This window comes from Bos indicus, chromosome 12, assembly GCF_029378745.1.
Source record: "Bos indicus isolate NIAB-ARS_2022 breed Sahiwal x Tharparkar chromosome 12, NIAB-ARS_B.indTharparkar_mat_pri_1.0, whole genome shotgun sequence".
Lineage (NCBI taxonomy): Eukaryota > Metazoa > Chordata > Mammalia > Artiodactyla > Bovidae > Bos > Bos indicus.
This window is the reverse complement of record NC_091771.1, coordinates 10,695,962-10,717,384: the sequence shown is the minus strand read 5'-3', so window position 1 is coordinate 10,717,384 and position 21,423 is coordinate 10,695,962.

Here is a 21,423-nt window from a genome sequence, read left to right as displayed (position 1 = left end):
TTCCAGTTGGTGACTGAGTCAGCCAAGGACATCCTGACCCCCAGCCCTGAGTTTTTCTGAAAACGAGAAGACCCTTAAGGATAAACAAGATGTCCAAGCTTTTGTTTCCCCAGAAGCGAGTTTGCAGAGTGGGTATGGAGGACTCTGGAAAAAGGCAAATGGGCCCCGGGGAGCCAGTGCTGCAGGAGCTGGGTTGCCAGCAATTGTGACTTCATCCTGCTGGCGCTGTCCTGGGTCCCCACACCCACAGTAACATGGGGAGTGTTGGCACCTGCAGACAGAGAAGCCCTGGTCCCTCACGGCAGAGAAAGGTGCGACTCCTTCTAGCAAGGCTGCTGTTCTCCTCTCTCCCACCCCGGGGAGGATGCTCAGCGCTTGCGGGCCGGCAGCAGGCTGTTGAGGAGGCCGCGCTCCCTTCTCAAGGACAGCGGCGGGTCTTGGAGAAGGGACCAAAGCTGGGCCCAGGGGCTGGAACTTGTACAGATCAGGTCTGAGGAGGGTTCAAGAAGGGGCAATATCCCCGGGGGCCAGACACCTCTGGAAGAGAGAAAGAGAAATCCCTGGGAGGAACGTAGTCATCTTTTGTCCTCCAGGCTGAACTTGCTCAGGAGAGGGTGAGCGCATGTGAGATGAACACTCCTTGTTTCTTGCACCTCTTTTTCCTACAATAGCCGGGCCTGTTAAATGCCTTTGGGGCAGCAGAGGTTTAGCAGAAAGAAAACTTGGTGGTTCAGGAAGCAGGAAAACTGGGCTAATGGTTGCCTCAGGCCTGGGAGCAGCTGAGTATTTCTTCTAGGGTCTGGAGGTCTCCAGAACTTTTTTTTTTTAAACATCAGGCCATTTGGGGTTGCTGTGTACTGTTGTACAGGCTGTGCACTGCACAGTTCCAGGAGCTGCCCTTCTCATTGCAAATGCAAAGTTCTCTGCAGTGACCTTGGTTGGTACAGGTTATTCCATTAGAGATTACCTAGGGCAAAACCGTGAAATTTATAGAGTACTCCCTGTTTCTTGTTTGACAGGGTTCAATACGGCTATGATCCGGTAGCTGCCTAGTCAAGAGGCTATCCTCAAGTTGAAAAGTTTCCCCATTTCTCCCCTGGAAAATCACCCCACTCCCTTGATCCCCTGAGCATAACTGACTGTCACAGAGTAAATCAATCTGATAAACAATGTGCTGAGGAAAACAAGATAATAGAACCAGATTCTCCCAGGTCTGAGCGGGACTGCGAGGTCAGCGATTACAAACCCTGTGCCAAAGGATTTTGGTTAATGTCTTAAATTCAAGTGTGAAGGCCTTTTATTTTCCACTTCTCCCCAGCCCCACCACTCTGATTACTTCACAATTGCCTGCTTACATCACTTGTGTTACCTGTCTGCCTTGAGCAGATGCATCTGGGTTTAGGGGGCCCCCCACCCAGCCAGTCCACTCACTTGACACTCAGAGAAATGGCCAAATGTGCTGTAGTTCCTGACTGTGATCAGCCTCAGAGGAATACTGGCTTTTTCAAGGATGGCCGCTGGAGAGGAAATGCCAAAGAACAAATGTCACCCGGAGAGGAATGGCCTGGTGTCACGGCATTTGTTTGCTGGCTGGATTCCCTAAGCCATTTGTCCTCGTCTTCCCAGCTGTGGAGTGAGAGGGTTGGACTCCTCGACATCACGTATTCCCTTCCAGCTCCTTCCTCCTCTGATTTTCTCCCAGAAAAAGTTGGGAAGACTCCACTGGCAAAGATTAATGGTGAGACTCTCCCAGGGTCTCTCAGGGCTTCACTGCCCAGAAAAGTATATTTACCATTAAAAAAAAAGAAGGAAAAAAACAAATCAAAGATCATTAGAATCGGTTGTCTGATAGTCAGTGTCTGAGAAACCAATTGGATTGCTGCACAGCCCCTCTCATTTAGTTAAGACGGCCTGAAAACTTGCATGGACTCTTCAGTAGCCCTTTGGGCTTCCCTCATAGCTCAGTTGAATCTGCCTGCAATGCTGGAGATCCTGGTTCAATTCCTGGGTCGGGAAGTTCCTCTGGAGAAGGGACAGGTTACCCACTCCAGTATTCTTGGGCTTCCCTTGTGGCTCAGCTGGTAAAGAATCCGCCTGCAATGTGGGAGACCTGGGTTTTGATTCCTGGGTTGGGAAGATTCCCTGGAGAAAGGAAAGGCTGCCCACTCCAGTATTCTGGCCTGGAGAATTCCATGGACTGTATAGTCCATTGGGTCACAAAAAGCTGGACTAAAGGACTTTCACTCACTCACTCAGTAGTCCTTAAATTGAATCCACACTGGCTTCTCACTGTGGCTCTGCTATCAGCATGTGAGCACGTGATTTGTAGAGACGTATCTGCTGCCCTCTAGTCCACCTTGCTGCTGCTGCTGCTAAGTCACTTCAGTCATGTCCGACTCTGTGTGACCCCATAGATGGCAGCCCACCATGCTCCTCTGTCCCTGGGATTCTCCAGGCAAGAATACTGGAGTGGGTTGCCATTTCCTTCTCCAATGCATCGCCTTAGAGTTGTGTAATGAAGAGTTTGGCTGGCCTCTGCCCCTAGCTCCTCGATGTCCTCTCTAAATTGCTGGAATTTCCCAAGTGGTAGGATAGTCTTTGCTCCTCATGGTGGGCCCCTTGGACTGCACCCGATGGTTTTTGGTAATGAGGTGACTTGGGATGTGGGCTGACCGTGGCAGGAAGACTCAATCACTTGATGATAAGATTGGGGCTTGAAGCCAGGGATATCAGCCCAACCTCTGGGAAGAGGAGGGACTGGAGATGAAGCTCAGTTACACGGACAGTGATTCAGTTAGTCACTGTCTACCTAACGAAACCCCGATGAAAACTCTGGATGCCAAAGCTTGAGCCAACTGCCCTGGTGGTGATACTCCTGTGTATTAACCCACATTGATGTGCTGGAATGGTGACAATCCCTGAGGATAATGGGAGCTTCATGTTTGGGTTTGGAATCTGGTCTATTCTCCCAGACCTCACACTATGGGTCTCCCCTTTTGACTGGTTCTAATTTGTATCTTTTTTTTTTCCATAATAAAACTGTAATCATAAGTGGCTTGGATGGTAAAGAATCTGCCTACAATGCAGGAGATCTGGGTTCCATCCCTGTGTCAGAAAGATTCCCTGGAGAAGGGAATGGCTACTCACTCTGGTATTCTTGCCTGGAGAATCCCAAGGAAAGAGGAGCCTAGTGGGCCATAGTCCATGTGGTCACAAAGAGTCAGACACAACTGAGTGACCAACATTTTCCTGAGTTCTGTGAGTCATTCTGGCCAATGATCAAACCTGAGAGAGTAGTGGGAATTCCAGCACTTGCAGCCAGCTGGTCAGCAGTGAGAACAGCCTGGGGACTTGGAGCTCGTGGCTGGTGTGTGATGTAAGGATGAAGGACTGTGCCTTCACCATGTGATGTCTGGCTCAACTCCAGTTTGTAGGGAAAAGAAAAAGTAAGAAGGGAGAGGTTGCAAGGAGAAGGGCTGGTAGGAGCAAAGAAGAAACACCAAGGAGCTTCCAGGACTTCTCCTCTCATGACCCCAGAGTATGCTTTCCCACGTGTCTGTGAGAACCTCCTCCTGCTTTCTCCAGTGCCTCCTGGGTCCCCATCCTCAGCTCTGGAAGAAGACACTGGGTTCTTCAGGGAAGCCCCCTTGTGGTCTACTTAGCGGCCTTCAGAGTGAACAACATAGTGATCCCCACCGTGGGCTTTGGGGGGCTTCCCAAGTGGTGCTAGTGGTAAAGCACCCGCCTGCCCATGCAGGAGACGTAAGAGACACGGGTTTGATCTCTGGGTCAAGAAGATCCCCTGGAGGAGGGCATGGAAACCCAGTCCAGTATTCTTTCCTGGAGAATCCCATGGACAGGGGAGCCGGGCGGGCTACCGTCTATAGGGTTCCAAAGAGCTGGACACGACTGAAGGGACCTAGCACACATGCACGTGTATGAGGCAGACTGTATGGGTTCGCATCCTGGTATCACCATTAACCAACCGTGTCGCTTTGGGCCAGGAACATTACATAAGCTCTCTGCCTTTTTTTCTCATCTCTAGGATGGGGATAACAACAACCTTATCTCATTAATGAAATGGGTGTGTGTGTGTTAGTTGCTCAGTCATGTCTGACTCTTTGCAACTCCATGGGCTGTAGCTCACCAGGGTCCTCTGTCCATGGAATTCTCCAGGCAAGAAAACCGGAGTGGGTTGCCATTTTCTTCTCCAATGAAATTAGTAGTTACACATAAAACACACAGAAATTGCCCAGAACATGGGAAGGCCTCCATTAATTATTATTATGACTCTCCATTGAGCTCCACTGAGAGGGAGAGTATTATGTCCTGTCAATAGCATGGTTTGGGGGAGAGACAGACCCGGGTTCCAAGTCCTGCATCTGCCATCACCCTGCTGCACAACTTTAGGCAAGAGACTTAGCTTCTCAGTGTCCAATTTTCTCATCGATGAAATGGAGACACTGATGCTTATAACATTATCCCAAGGCATAGATAATGGGCTTCCCTGGTGGCTCAGATGGTAAAGAATCTGCCTGCGATGTAAGAGACCCAGGCTCAATCCCTGGGTTGGGGAGATCCCCTGGAAAATGGCATGGCAACCCACTCCAGTATTCTTGCTTGGAAAATCCCCATGAGCAGGGGAGCCTGGAGGGCTACAGTCAGCGGGGTCGCAAAGAGCAGGACACGACTGAGCAACTAATACTTTCAAGGCATAAAAGTCATATATCCTGCGTCGTTGAGCTGTGGCAGGTGAATGGCGGTGCTCAGTGAGTGGCAGCTGGGACCACCAGCTCTGCTGGTTGGCGTCTGGATGCATAAACTGCCGGCCAGAGGCTTGTGGAGTCAGAGGATGAGGGAGTCTTCTGGTGGGGGAGTGGGGGGTGGGGAGGTTGGGGAGCGTTGGTGGTGTGGGGGGCATGGGGGCTGGCAGGGATGGGGGTGGGGAGGTAAGTCCAGGAGTGCTGTTGGGAGTTCTGGGGGCTTACTGCTCCTGCTGCTGCTGCTAAGTCGCTTCAGTCGTGTCCGACTCTGTGCGACCCCAGAGACGGCAGCCCACCAGGCTCCCCCGTCCCTGGGATTCTCCAGGCAAGAACACTGGAGTGGGTTGCCATTTCCTTCTCCAACGCGTGAAAGTGAAAAGTGAAAATGAAGTCGCTCAGTCATGTCCAACTCTTCGAGACTCCAGGGACTGCAGCCCACCAGGCTCCTCTGTCCATGGGATTTTCCAGGCAAGAGTACTGGAGTGGGGTGCCATTGCCTTCTCCGCCTGGGGGCCTATAGACCTGAAAAGAAGTCAGACTGTAGGGAAGCACAGTGAAAAGTGAAGACTGTGGCCTAAGGTTCAGGGTATGTTGCTGGGGGATTAGAGGAGGGAAAGGAGAGGCCTGGGGTCTCTCTAGGAGGTGTTCCCACATGAAGCTTTGGGAACAAGCACCCGCAGCTCAGGGTTTGTCCCTGGGATGGAGAGATCCATTGCTATTCTCCACAAAGGGCTTTGTTATTTATCTGTCATGTTGTTTGTTTATCAAGTAGGTATTTGACAGACATACACTCAGCAGAGCACATCAGCGGGGATGGTGTTTTACCAGCAAATAAATTAGAATCATAGAGTTAGCAAAGGCATAACTAAGCGCGCAGCATAAATATGTCATTTGGCGGTGATGAATTCATTCAAGTATAGGGATCCTTCCAGCATCTCTAGCAAACCTTTAAACGAAAAGCTCTTTTTCTATCAGGCTTGTATTTTAATTACAAGCAGCGATAGTATTAGAGCCTCCTCCAGGAGCCGGCTGGTTCAGCTCTGAGCGGAAGCCCCGAGGGACCCCCCCCCCCGCCCCCGCCCAGCACCCCCAGCCCTGCCCGGCCTGGTGGGCCATGTCCTGACCCCTTCTGGCCATTCCTCAGGAGCCCTGCCTCTCTCCCTGCTGAGGTGGCGGGGGGTGGGGGGGGTGGGGGGGGATGGGTTTGAAGGCATCAGGCAGGCGTGTGAGGCAAAGGAGGGGAGCCCTGTAAGGTCTTGGGGCTCTGCCAAGGCACGTGAGGAGAAAGAGGGGCTGGAATCCTCCGGTCCCCCTCCACAGAGGCCAAGGTGATGGACATGCTCATGACGGACACTTCAATCCCCATGCCCTGCTGAGAACTCTTTCTTTCTGAGGCCTGTGGTTGAAAAGACAGTCGACCCTCCTCCCACTGCCCTTCGCCTGTTTTTTCCCCCGTGGTGGGGAAGAAAGGAGGAAAAAGAGCCTAAGAAAGCAAAGAAAGGGACTGTCACGGCCACATTTCTCGGCTGTCAATCATTTGTGGGGCGTGAGGAGGTGAGTTTGGGGGAGGGTACCAGGAGGGCTGGGGGGAGGTCCCTGGCTGCTTGTTGGAAGACCTGGAAAGTTCCCACTTCTATTCAAATATTATTAATGCGACTGGAAAGAGCCATTTCACAAGCTTTCTTATAAATAATTTGTGCCCTGAATGTGGCTTTGTGTGCCCCGAGCCTCTTCCCTTTCTCGCTAACCCCGCTGGTACCACACACACCTCTGATTGTGTATCTCCTCACTGGTAACCTCAGGAGCCCAGGATGACTATTTTTTTCTTGACCAATTTGAAATGATTGTGTGGGAGGTTCATAAGATAGGCCGGAGAACTTCAGAAATCCCTGCAAGTCAATGCTGATCTCTGATGTAGGTCTTCAAAGAACTCCTTTTAAAGGTTCCAGGGTAGAAGATTCAACTTTGCTATTTTGATTGGATGTTCATAGGATTCATCTCATCCCCCCCTTTTTTTTCACTTCCAGATAATATAAGAGGATTTGAAGGCTCCCAGGGAAAGAAACCAAGTCCAATCAATTTCTATTACCCGACTCCTTTCTTTCGTGTGTAAGAGAAAAAAACAGAGCAAAATGTCTTTCGGTAATTACCAGCCTTTGCCTGGAAACCAGGGCTTGCTGAGTGAGGAGGGGCAGAGGACCGGAGCAAAGGAAGCTGATTCTTGATGTCCCCAAGCCTGTTTACTGGCCCAGCCTTCCCATCAGTGAATGAGCTCCTTTCCCGGTGGAATGATTGCACCCATTTTGCCTGCCTTTATAAGTACGTGGCTTTTAGAAATTACTTATTTACTTTTGGCTGTGCTGGGTCTTTGTTACTGCCGAGGCTTTTCTCGAGCTGCAGCGAGCCGGGGCTACTCTCTGGCTGTGGTGTGCAGGCTTCTCATTGTGGCGGCTTCTCTGCTGGGGAGCATGGGCTCCAGGGTGCTCGGGCTTCAGGGGTCGTGGCTCACGGACTTAGTTGCTCCGTGACGTGTGGAATCTCCCCAGGCCAGGGATCGAACACCTGTCTCCTGCATTAGCAAGCCGATTCTTCACCACTGACACACCAGGGAAGCCCCTCATTTTACTTTTTTAAAACTAATTTTTATTAGAATTTCGTTGCTTTGCTTTGCTGTGTTAGTTTCTGCTCTACAGTGAGAGTGAATGCAGTTTTAGTCACCCAGTCATGCCCTACTCATAGACTGTAGCCTGCCAGGCTCCTCTATCCGTGGGATTCTCCAGGCAAGGATGCTGGCGTGAGTAGCCACATGTTTACATCTATCCCCTCTTTTCTGGATTTCCTTCCCATTTAGGTCCCCATAGAGTGTAGAGTAGAGTTCCCTGCGTAGGGTCTCGTTAGTGATCTATTTTATACAGAGTATCAATAGTGTACACATGTCAATCCCAATCTCCCAATTCATCCCCCCATTTCACTTTTGACATTGGGTGTGCCCAATATATCCTCCTTCGTCTCTTATATTTACAGGAACATGTGCTATTTACATGATCTTTAAGAGACCTTTCGGATCACTGAGTAGGGAAATTTTAGAACGAAGTTTGACCTTAGAAACCATCTTCTTCACCTCTTCAATGTTCAGAAGAGGAAACAATCTGGAGAGAAATGTCTTACCTAAGAACATACGCTGAATTAGCTGTGGGAAGGATTAAGCTCAACAAAGAACAGAGAAATGCCCAGTAGGCTGCTGAAAACGGCCACGTGGGAAACACCCATGAGCTCGCTGCCCTGCGGTCATTTAATTCATTAGTAAACGCGCCGGTGCGTAGCAGCCCTGGGGGCGTGAAGAACTGCCACCGGTGAGTGTCAGGGTGCGCGTGCTCAGAGGGAAAAAATGACAGGTGCCGACGTGACATTTCCAGAAGAGAAAGACAATGAAGGTGGTGATTTCTATCGTTCCTATTTTAGGGTAGAGAAACCAAGGTTAAATTCCCCTTTTCAGACAGTTTATGGAATGTGACACCGACCATGGGCTTCCTATCAGGACCCAGTAGCCAGGTTAGCCTGATGAGCCAACAAAGAGAAAGGTATTAACGATGCACTGTGATCTCCATCTCAGCCTCAGAAAACCAGGAGCAGAAAGAGTCCAGGGCTCATCTGGATGGCGCAGTTGGATGGGGTGGGGAACAGGCTGTCGGGCGTGAGGAAGGAGGTCTAACTAAGGAGAGAAGGAAGTGGCCGAGGAGAGAGAAGAGTCTTTGTGGTTAGGGTTCCTGTGGTGGGTGGAGCCCGTGGGGACACTGGGGCTGGAGTCTAGTTTGTGCTGTGTGACAAGTGTACACTCTGGTGTTCTGTGAGATTACCCAGGATGGGTGTGGGGGGTCACGCGCTCTCTCATTTGCACACGATCTCTTACAGGCTGGAGGTAGCCCTGCTGCTGGCTCAGTGCTGAAGGATGGGGATGGAGCGAGTGTCTGGTCCAGGCAGGCATTGCTTTTATTTTCCCTTTTAAAATTTTATTTATTTTTTATTTTTGGCTGAACTGGGTCTGCATTGCTGCGCGTGAGCTTTGTCTAGGTGCGGCGAGCAGGGGCTACTCCCTAGTGGTGGTGCGTGGGCTTCTCACCGCAGCGGCTTCTCCTGTTGTGGGGCATGGGCTGCAGGGGGGCAGGGTCAGGAGTTGCAGCCCCTGAGCTCAGTACTTGCTGTTCGCAGGCTCCCGAGCACAGGCTCAATGGTTGTGGCATGTGGGCTTCGCTGCCCCAGAGCATATAGGATCCTCCCGGACCAGGGATCGAACCCGTGTTCCCTGCATTGAGGTGGAGTCTCACTGGCTGGATCCCCAGGGAGATCCCCAGGAAGAGATTTCTGAGCGAGCTTCCGAGTGAGCAGTTCATGGGATCCCAGCACATCCTTTGGGCTCTGCTGCCCAAGTCCGCGTCTCTCTTAGGTCCTTCCCAGACTTCCTTCCAGGGTTTCCCACTCTGGGCCTCAAACGAGAGGGCTGAGGCATTCTGGACATTTCAGCAGGGTCTACTGTACTGTGCGTGTGTGTGTGTATGTGTGTGTGTGTTGAGTGAGGGCTGCTGGCTTGAGAGACAAAGTTGGTGTTCACTTCAAATTCCTGCCTGGGGTTACAGGGAGTTTCATTTTTGCTGGTGGCGGTGGCCACACCACCAGTGATGTTTACAAATTGCCATGGATCCAATTCGAGTCTAAACCATTGCCCCTTGCTGGGGTTTCTCTTGCCGCTACACTGATCCAGTGACCTCAGAGAGCATGGTAAGCTGGAGAGGGAGCCGTGAAGAGAGGCTCGGAGAAAAGCTGCTGACACTAGAGTCCTGCTGCTGGGCGCTGTGTGTGCACAGCTCAGCAGAGGGAGGCAAACAGAGAAAAAGAACGGAACCAAGCTGAACTCCAACTTTGCAGGCCCAGACCCTCTTAAGTCACCACTGAAAAGTTATTAGAAATCTGGCTGGAGAGCAGGGTGCAGATTGCCAAGAGAGGACACAAAACCCCCTTTTCTTCCCCACAATACCTGTAATGAAGTGGAAGGGCGGGGGTGGAGCTGCGAAACAGATTTCCTGCCCTAACTAAAGTCTCTTTTCAGCCTGGTTTGCCACAGTTTTACATTGTGTTCGAATTTACATTCACGTGTTTGTTAACCATGCTTCAGCCTAATGAGATGTTTTTATCCGTCTGACCTCAACCTTTGCCATATGGTACCTCAAACTGTTGAATCCAAGTCGGTCAGTCGAGCAGAGGCAGGGGGTGGGCAGGGGTGGGTGAACGTTCAGACCCGTCCCTCAATAGCACGCAGTGAAGGCGGTCCTCTTCCCAGTTCTAGGGAGTCCGTTCCCACAAAGGCATTTCAAAGGGGAAAATGCCCTGGTGCGAACTTGCGACCCTTGCAGAGGCTAAGTCCCGTATGATGATTGGTGCTGCCTTTCACATTTTCTATGGAAAAGTTAAAGGAATCTGTGGGTCCCTGGCAGCAGATGGCAGGCCTGTAACTTGACCGTTTTGCAGGACCCGAGGTCTGGGTGTGTGAGTTCCCTGAGGATGGGGACCTCGTCTAATTCGGGGTTCAGGACACTGCCTTCCACTCTCTGAGGCTTAGCACATATTAACTTTCCAGAACAAAATGAACCAGCCTCCCAAGGCAGGACTCAGCTCTGCCCATTGTGAGGAAGGGGGAGAGGACTTGGTGGGTGAGGATCTCAAAAGTTAACCCAGGTTTATCATCCTGATGTGGGACAAGTTCAGATATGCAAAGTAAATGCTTCCCCGAGTGTGAACCACCAATGAAGAAAGAGAGAGAATAATAAATTGACAGTCAGAGGCCAGGGAGGGAGTGGTTTTAGACGATCTCTTAGTCTTATTGATTTATTATCACAAGGCCACTGGGAGAACTGGGAGAGAAACTTGGGCTAATGCCACTGTGTCTGCCAAGCTCCTCTGTCCATGGGATTCTCCAGGCAAGAGTACTGGAGTGGGTTGCTGTGCCCTCCTCCAGGGCATCTTCCTGACCCAGGGATCCAACCTGCAGCTCCTGGTGTCCTGCATTGCGGGCGGATTCTTTCCCACTGAGCCACCGGGGAAAGGCACGCCCAGCAGTCTTAAAGTAATAGGCTCTTCATGCGTGTTCCCTTCTCTTCCCTACCTAGGCAGGAGCACACTCAAACTCACACAGACAGATTTTTATCTTATTCCCCATGATTTCCCATGAGAGACAGACGTATAGATCCCTCACCCATCTACGCATCTCAGTCATCTTTCTCTCCTAGGATTTGTCATCCTGACTGCTTATCTGCAAGGCAAGGCCACTACCTAGTTTATTTTTGGTGGATGAGGATTTAGAGTAACTGCCCTTCAGAGATGGCTCCCAGTCTGATGATCGTCTCTGTGGCCACTCATTCACGAACAAGTTCAGATTGGGTGCTAGCTGTGCAATAGGTGCTGATGAACAGCAATGATGGAAACAAAGAAACCCTGGCTGTCTATAGTTCGATCAAAGAATTACCCTTTTCCTCTGTGTCTTGTGGTTCACTGTGACCACGCGTGCTTCTTTCCCTACGTGCTCAAGGAAGTGTTCATTAGCCGTCCCGTGTATATGGAATATCCCCTGGGTCCACGCTCTAGTGTTCTCTGAAAGATCTAACTCTGTGTTGCACTATGCTGTGCCCATCGTGGTCGGATGAGACACCTAGCGTCTCTCGTCCTCTGAGGACGGATGGTTTGGGAAGAAACTCCTTACATGGACAGCAGAGTTCAGCCCCGCCCCTCCCCCAGAAGCTCAAACCTTAGTTCTGTAAACTCCTGAAAAATTGTTCTTGTTACTTCTTTCCCCAGTGTGTTCCCTCGATCTGGCTTGACGGAAGCGAACTCAGCCCTCGTGGCTTCCAATCGGAATCTAACTTCTTGTGCGGAACTTTCATTAACTCCCAGCAGGAGCACTGCCTGCAGCTTTTTTGGTTTTTGTTTTTCTCCTCAGTACTTGCTCTGAAAACCTCCTTTCCCCTTAATGGATCAATTTTCTTGTTCAGAAATAGACATAATCAGACCTACTACTCGGTAGACTCTTTGAGAAAGCATTTGCTCTGTCTGCTTAGACAGGCATTCGGTTCCACGCACCTACCCCTCCCAGGGTTGTTTTCCTTTTTCCAAGAAAAATTAAATGACTGAGTATGAGGGTGTTAAAACGAAGTCGTATTACTGCTAGGCATTTAATTGAGAAACTTGCTAATGTGTCCTCTGAACTCTTGGTTTCCCCTTTCCCTGAGGAATTGCTGATACTTCGCTTTAATGGCAGCATAAAAATCTCAGTTTGACTCCTGGTGGCATTATTTGGGCTTTAAGAATGCAAATTGTTTTTACTGCATACATTGGTCTAGTGATTCTGACAGCCACCGCATCCAAGTAACTGAGTGTTCAGAGAAAGTTCCTAACTCGGAAGCTTCTTAGCTCTTGGGACCTCGTTGGCAGTGACAACTGCCATCATTTCACGAGGTTGATCTGGAGTCAGCGCAGACAGTTCCTGACAGACGATGGTGGGACTTGGGATTTTTCAACTTTGAGATGGTATAGGGCTTCCCTGGTAGCTCAGTGGTAAAGAATCTGCCTGCCAATGCTGGAGACACAGGTTCCATCCCTGGTCTGGGAAGGTCCCACATGCCATGGAGCAACTAAGCCCGTGCACCACAACCATTGCTGTGCTCTAGAACCCTCGAGCCCCGACTAATGAAGCCTGAGTACCCAGAGCATAAGCTCCTCAACGAGAGGCCGCCACAATGAGAAGCCCGCATGGCAATGAAGACCCAGCAAGCCGAATAAATATTTAGAAACAGATGGTGCAAAACTGATATGCTTTCAATAGAAACCATGCTTTTTTGAATCTTGATCTCTTCCTAGGCTCGGGTACATGGTACATCCTCTCTTGTAGTGCGGGCAGCAGCTCCCAGTAAGCCCCACGATTGTGAGGGTAAACGACATCCTCTCTTGTAGTGCGGGCAGCAGCTCCCAGTAAGCCCTACCATTGTGAGGCTTGGATCCACACACCTGTTCTGGTTTTCGCTTTCAGTACAGTATTCGATAAATTACATGGGATAGTCAACACTTTAAATAGCCTTTGTGTTAGATGATGTGGTGCAGCTACAGGCTAATGTAAGCGTTCTGTGTATGATTCACGTAGGTTAAGCTGTGGTGTTTGATAAGCTGGGTATATTAAGTGCATTTTGGACTTAACGACGTTTTTGACTTACAATGAATTTATTAGAATGGAACCCCATTGAAACCCATTTTTGTACTTCAAGAAAAGGTGGCAGCAGGAGAAAACTGCTCCCCCTGGATAATGAATCACAGTGGTGGGGAGGGGTGTGCTTTGGAGCCAGACACACCTGGCTGTGCCTTTGCTCCTCTCCTTCCTCAGCTTTGAGGAGACGCAGCAACTCCCCAGCCTGAGTGTTTGCATGTACAAAATCTAAGCTGTAGAATAGGCTTCCCAGGTGGCAATAGTGGTTAAGAACCCACCTGCCAATGCAGGAAACATAAGACCAGGGTTCGATCCCTGGGTGGGGAAGATCCCCTGGAGGAGGGCATGGCAACCCGCTCCAGTATCCTTGCCTGGAGAATCCCATGGACAGAAGGGCCTGGTGGGCTACAGTCCATGGGGTCGCAAACAGATGGACATGACTGAAATGACTTATCACGTAAGCTGTAGATACAAACCTCCATTTATAACTTGGTTGGACAAAGAAGATAACTTTCAAAAATTTCCAATGATGACTTTCCATTCTAACTATGATACAGTCCTTAAAATGATATAACTTTCATCTAAAATAGGGTCAACTATTATAAGACCCCATTCTGTTGAGATGGCAGTGACTTACTCACAGCTGAATTAGGGATCCTCCTCTCTTTTCCTCTCCCCTTTCTTTCTTATAGAATCAGAGCTTTGGGGAGAGTCCCTCTTGCCCTGGCCATCACCTGACCACAAAAATCTGACAGTGTTCTTTGCCCCACCTAGATCTGGGTCATCCATCAAACTGAGCCTGCTCTGAGTGACCCTTGCTTCTTTCCAGGTACACTTACCAGGTTCCATGTTTCTCATGCTATGCATGAGATTCTTGCAATGATTTTGCTGCTCCCAGGCAACACTGGGGCATAAAAGTCTCTGTCATGCTTAAGGTACCTTTGTCTTGACTCACACATTTCTCTCTGGGGCTCTTACCATCTCCTGGGGTCGGGGCGGTCTGCTGGTCAGTAGGTGCAGGACCCCCTCTCTGGGGCCCAGGAAAATCTGCTATCAAACATCTCTCTAGCTGTCTTCCGTCTCCCCAGCTGGAAAGAAACCTTTCAAGTCTCCAGAGAAAGCTCTGCTCCTAAAATTCCCTCCACTTGAACATTTAACCTATGCGCAGGGTCTTTTTTTTTTTTTTTTTGCGCAAGGTCTGTTGAATCTTATAAGAACATTGAACTTTTAGAAGAGAATGGCAGAATATTCTTTCTTTCTTTCTTTTTTCTCTGTCTCTTACCTTGTATTATCTGACCCCCTAAGGTGATGGCTCGGAGAAGGCAATGGCATCCCACTCCAGTACTCTTGCCTGGAAAATCCCATGGATGGAGAAGCCTGGTGGGCTGCAGTCCATGGGGTTGCTAAGAGTTGGATACGACTGAGCGACTTCACTTTCATTTTTCACTTTCACGCATTGGAGAAGGAAATGGCAACCCACTCCAGTGTTCTTGCCTGGAGAGTCCCAGAGTCGGGGGAGCCTGGTGGGCTGCCATCTCTGGGGTTGCACAGAGTTGGACACGACTGAAGTGACTTAGCAGCAGTAGTAGCAAGGTGATGGCTATTGACTGATCTAGCTCTTGAACTGGGAGCCGTGAAGAGGTGAAAAAGTGAACTATCAGGGAAAAAACAGAAAACCGATTAAGAATTCCAAATATCCTCCTGCCACATGGGGATAATGATGTCCTGTAGAATTGTTAGAGAGCTCAGATGTGAATGTGAAACGCTCAGTGCTGAGATTCTCAGCGAACAGAGAGCAGGGTGCGTGCCGTCTCTCCTGCCCTCGTGGTCCAGGGAGGTGAGGGAGGCAGGCTGGGTGTCCTTTTTGCTGATGAAACCTGTGTCTTGTTTTGAATTCCTTATCTCAGTGTTCTTTCCTTACTCATTTGTTCATGTCAGTGATTAGGAAACTACCTTGAATGCCTTTCTTTTACCTCTTTTCCTAATCAACCCCTCCCCCCCACCGCCGATCCAATCAATGGTGAAGCCTTGATGATCCTGTCCTCAGCGCCCCTTCTCTCACTCTGTCTCTCTAGATTTCTTCTCCCATCTTTTCTCTGAAGTGCTACCATAGTCTGAGCCGTGATATCCTAACCTCCGCTCTTCCTCATCTTTAATTCTCTCCCCACAAGTAGCCAGAGGTGCTTATGAAAACCCCTAACACCTTTCACTGACTTGGCTTCCACGGCCAGGTGAAAGGGAGATGTAAGCGTGGTAAAGTGGTCTTTGAGGTGCTGTGTGCTCTGATGCTGGCTCCACCCCGAGCATCACTCCACCCCTCTCTGCGCATTTCAGAGGCCCCGGCTCCAGAGCCCGTGCGCCCTCTCGTTGGTCCCCTCTCCCAGCCAGCACCATTGAAGATCCCCACCTTTACATCAGGTCCCTGTCCTGTCCTCTGGCTTGCTCACTTTCTCAGGTGCTCTGACCCCCACCTCTGAAAAGCGGAAGCCGTGACTTCTGAGCTCCCTAAGTCTCCTCGTGTCCTCCTTTTAAATGCCTTTCTCTTCACTGGTCCATGTCTCCTCTCCCACATCGAACAGGCAGGTCCCACGTCTCTTCCTGGCCCAGGCTCCTGGTCCTCCTCCTGACCTGCTGCTGCTGCTAAGTTGCTTCAGTCGTGTCTGACTCTGTGCGACCCCATAGACAGCAGCCCACTAGGCTCCCCCATCCCTGGGATTCTCCAGGCAAGAACACTGGAGTGGGTTGCCATTGCCTTCTCCACCTCCTGACCTAGAGTTGCCAGATAAAATACGGGATGCCCAGTTGAACTGAGCTTTCAAGTAAATAGCGAACACATTTTTTAGTACAGGTAAGTCTCAAGTATTGCACGAGGGATACTTAAGCTAAAAAAGATTCACTGTTTATCTGAAATTTAAGTTTAACTGAATATCGTGTTGTTTTCTTTGCCAAATCAGGCAACTCGACTCCTGCCTCTTTAAAATGGTTTCCCTTCTCCTTCTCCCCTTCCACTGGGTGCTCTCCCCCAACTTTAACTTCTTCCCAAGCTACTTCCACTGAAAAACTCTCAGACTCAAGCAAACTATTCCCGTGATTCTATTCTCCTTTAAGCTAGGTCCCCAACTCTGTGGTCTAGGGTCTATTTCGGCTTTCTTCAGTCAGTTCAATTCAGTCGCTCAGTCGTGTCCAACTCTTTGCGACCCCATGAATCACAGCACCCCAGTCCTCCCTGTCCCTCACCAATACCCAGAGTCTACTCAAACTCATGTCCATGGAGTCGGTGATGCCATCCAGCCATCTCATCCTCTGTCGTCCCCTTCTCCTCCTACCCCCAATTCCTCCCAGCATCAGAGTCTTTTCCAATGAGTCAACTCTTCGCATGAGGTGGCCAAAGTACTGGAGTTTCAGCTTTAGCATCATTCCTTCCAAAGAAATCCCAGGGCTGATCTCCTTCAGAATGGACTGGTTGGATCTCCTTGCAGTCCAAGGGACTCTCAAGAGTTTTCTCCAGCTAAGAGTTTTCTTACCTGCCACCTATTCTTCAGTCCTTTGTGGTATGGTTTCTGTTTTCATCACTCAACAGACTTCTTAAATATCACAAATACTCTCTAAACTGTCTCCTGCAATCTTCACATTCAATGAGGCTTCTCCTCTGGGTGTCCTGCAGATATTTCCCCTTATACATTCTGTGCTCTCAAATACTCAACAGTTAACTTTATTGTTTTTAAAATATTCACTTATTCATTTTGCTGTCCCGGGTCTTAGTTGTGGCATGTGGGATTTGGTTCCGTGACCAGGGACTGAATCCAGGTCCCTCGCATCGGGAGCTTGGAATCTTTCCTCCTTGACCACCAGGGAAGTCCCTCAACAGTTAACTTTAAATTGCCCTCCTGTAATTTATCCAGAAAGACTACTCTAATTGTAATTTAAAAGCATTTACACAGATTTAGTTGTTCAGGCTGGAACCCATGGAATCACTTTCCTAATTATTTATCATTATGTATATAAATGGTTACCAGGTTTTATGGCTTCTATCTCTTTTTTGGTTTTCTCTTCTTCATTACCTCTCTGTTCCAACTTTAGATTGGACTTGTATCATTTCTTCCTTGAATTAGAAGTATTTTCAAGTCAAAGGGGATACAATATTTTGTGCATATTATATATCATATATGTATGTGTGTATATACATCTCTCTATATATGTATACACACACACACACATATATATACACACACCCACCTAATTAACCTCAAGGAATGTGCCAGTTTTTAACTCCTATCAGTAAGGGATACTATCATTAATTTTAAGGAATCCTTGGCTACACTACTTGTTTTGTAAAACAACTTTGGCAATTCATAGGTTAAAATGCCATTTCAGTGTTTTAATTACATTACTAATAAAGGTGAATTTTTTTTTTAATCCTTCAGAGCTTAAGAAAACTAGAAGCTGAATCCAAATCTCCTGCTTAAAATTCTTCATTGCTTCCCATTGCCAAAGGGATGAAATCTAAAATCCTTTGGCATGGAATTTAATGCTTTTCATTATCTGGGGCCCAAACATTTTCCCAAATTTTATTTCCCATTACCTTCTCTCCACATGCTGAGTTTTGGGAATATAGAGGGAGAGTTGAGATGATATATTCTTTGAGCTCAGAAAATCCTCATTAATCAGCTGTAATTCTAGCTCTAGCATCTAGTAGGTGTTTAGTGGGTGGCAGGGTGATGACTGAGCATGAGATGGATGGGAATGAAGGGTTTAGCGGAGAGAGGGACAAGGATACATTAGACCAAGAAATAGCAATTGTTTGTTCGATAATGTGTTGGATATATCCTAGGATTTATGGCCCTGAAATGCCTGTTCTCCATAATGCTGCCCATCTGCAGATAAAATATTATATAAAAGTAGATGATCTAAGACAATTCACAAAGATGCCCACATCATTGTACACGTGGATAAAATCTTCATCAATATACCAGGAAAAGCGAGGAAACCATTTTCTTGAGGCCATAACAATAGCCATCCCGTCACTGCAATCGTTGGACAGGCTTTTTTCTGGCTAGAACCGACAGGAGTACCAGCTCACTGCAGGGCTTGGCTGACTTTTCTCCGTCTTCCCGCTCCGTGTCAGTAGCAGGCACCCCGGCTCCACACAGCCCTGGCGGACCGTCTCTTCCTGAGCACGGTCTCTCCCGGGGTTCCCTGGACAAGTCGCATTCTGTCCGCACCGCCGGCAGAGGGCGGCGCCCAGAGCGTCCCTGTGGCGCCCTCTAGGGGCTTTAGGATGTACAGCCGTCGAGGAGCAGCTTTCCAGAATTGATATAGGCCAACAGTGTGTGCAAGCCCACAAGATCATGACGCAACAACTCTGTACCACCAACTTTCCGCGGGTGCAAGACTCTTGGTCCCTGTACGGCTCAGGCAGGATCTGAGTCCATTGTGGAGGGGACTTGGCAATAACCCCCAATTTCTCCCCTTTTGTCTTAGGGCTCAGAGTCCCTCACGTTATCTCATCATTGCACAGAGAAGTGTGAATTCAACTCTAGTAGAATGACCCTGATTTCAATGGGTGGCTTACAGTCAATGCTACAAGACCACCAGTTTGTAATAATAGGCTACATATTTGCATTAATTGCGGTGTAAGGGGACATACAGTAGTTCAACGTGGTGGGACAGTAGCTGACGGACCTGATTTATGAAAATAAAGAGCGATGTCATCTAGCCAGTAACCTTTGTCTTCTGAGGCTGCTCCCATTTTTAGGCTGAATGTCTATTATGGCTCGGGCTCATTTTACTTACCGGGGGGAAGAACCCAACCGTGAGATGCCGAGAGACTCTTCCCTTGAAGTCCCAGCCTCTCTGCGACGCAGCCCTGCTCAGCTGTCAGTCTGATGCCCAAGTTGTCGCTTTCCTCCTGCTCCTCCCTCCCCGGAGCCTGATGGAGTCTCCTTGAGGCAGCTGTGGGACTGACAGATAGACACGCTGGGGAGCGGAACCATTTGAGGCACCACGTGAGGCGTGGAAAGTGTGATTTATAGGTACTTTTTCCCCCCCGGGGGGAAATGGATTTTATTATTTTCCACCTCAGGTGAGGGGGAAAACCTCTGGGCTTGACCTTGGAAGGTTGTCGGCTATAATAGCGCTGTCTGAAATGCTGATATAGAGTAAAACCTCATTAAATCAATATTGGTTATTCAAAATCATGCTTGATTGGAAGCAACTGCTTTCCCTCCACTGCCTGATGGCCTGCTGTTCTTTGAACAAAAATTGTAGCTACTCGCAAGTCGGTGAAGCTGGTGAAGTTTTCCTGGTCCTTGGAGTTGTCAATTAATAAGCTTTTTACTATTTTTCAAATAGCAGACAGTTCTGAGACACCATGTCCAGTATCGATTAGGATCTATTACTGTCACATGTAGTTTATTAAGAAAAAAAATCTTGTCTGTTTCAGTAAAAATGTCATGCATTTTTTTCTTCCCATTTACACAGGTGTTACGGTGTCTGCTTATTGGAATAAATAAGCTTATGGGTCCCTAGGCAAATAGAAGTTGTGTAAATAAACAGCCATGGCTAATTATCCATAGCAACTGGAACGCAGATGGATGAACCCTATCATTAGTCTAAAGGCTTCTTTTAGCCAGAGTGAGGCCAGGCTGAAGGAACTGGGGTGGGGGGGGCAAGATGTGGGTTACAGATGACCTTGGGCAAGTTCACCTCCCATCTACTCACCACCAAACCAAACCGATGGTAGCAGACACTGTGTGTGTGTGTGTGTGTGTGTGTGTGTGTGTGTGTGTGTGTATGCATGTGCTCAGTCATGTCTGACTCTTGTAACCCCATGGACTGTAGCCCGCCAGACTTCTCTGTTCATGGGGATTCTCTAGGCAAGAATAGGTTGCCATTCCTTCCCCAAGGGATCTTCCCAACCCGGGGATCAAACCCACACCTCCTGCACTGCAGGTGGATTCCGTACCCACTGAGCCACCTAGGAAGCCCAGCAGACATTATCAGTGGTCATTTGGGTTTTCAAAAAAAAAGGATACTGACGTGTTTCAGAAGAGAGTAGGTGGTATTCTGATTAATCCACACATGAATAAGCAGCAGTTAGTTGTATGTTTATCTTCCTGATCAATCTGGAAAGTTCCAGATTTATAATATGGCTCACAGACAACTGGAATGCTGGGCCCTTCCTGGCCCTAGGAGGCAGTACTGGCTATCGGTGCATTAAACATCCATTGACTAGAAAATGTTTAGGGTTTAAATGGGCAGACTGTTGGATGGAATGCCTGCTTCTTATCACCCCTTCTTTCTTTACTTAAGACCCTTCCTCTGGTTGAAGCCAGGGTAGTGCCCCTTGTTTACATCCTCATTCTGCCTCTCTCCTCTCCAATCCGTCCTAATTCCCGGCTCTCTACTGCGGAGAAGACAATAGCAGCCCACTCTCGCCTGGAAAATCCCATGGACGGAGGAGCCTGGTAGGCTGCAGTCCATGGGGTCACTAAGAGTTGGAGATGACTGAGCGACTTCACTTTTACTTTTTGCTTTCCTGCATTGGAGAAGGAAATGGCAACCCACTCCAGTGTTCTTGCCTGGAGAGTCCCAGGGACGGGGGCGCCTGGTGGGCTTCCTTCTATGGAGTTGCACAGAGTTGGACACGACTGAAGCGACTTAGCGGCATCAGCAGCCACTGTGGGGAATAGGACTGGGTCCAGGTGGTGGTAGGGTGGGGCTTCAGAGAGACTGGAATTTAGATCTGGAGTTGGAGAAGCTGAGAAACGGGGTTCTGGCTGTTCTGGAGTCCCCCCAGGGTCCTTTACCACCAGCCACATGAGGGATGGGGAGAAGGGACTGTCTATGGCTGGGTACCACATACTCAGTCGTTCCTTTTACTTCAAGGACAGTGAAAACCAGGACATAAAGACAAAACCAGGCACCGCTTCCCTGAAAAGCAAATTTTTGGTGATGGCCACGGCAGGATGTCTGGCTTGCACCCCCACGCCCCTCCCCGATGACGCCTGCTCCTTCATCCTGCCTGAGATCCTGAATTGTAAGGCTCCTTTTGTTTTCTGTGGGAGGATGCTGACGCACCCATGTTGACATGGCTTTTTAAGACAACCAATATAAGCCTATTTTGGGAAAACCTGATACATGGAAAGGGAAATTTACCAAACCAAGAGATGAAGGTATGGCCACTCTTGACAAAGAGATTTCTTCTGTTTTTCACTGTTGAGAATAATGTTTGCTATGGGTTTGTCATATGTGGCCTTTATTATGTTGAGGTAGGTTCCTTCTATGTCTACTTTGGGAAGGGTTTTTTTTTTTTTTATCATGAACGGGTGTGGAATTTTGTCAAAAGCTTTTTCTTCATCTATTGAGGATCATATAGATTTATCTTTCAGTTTTTTGATATGGTATATAACATTG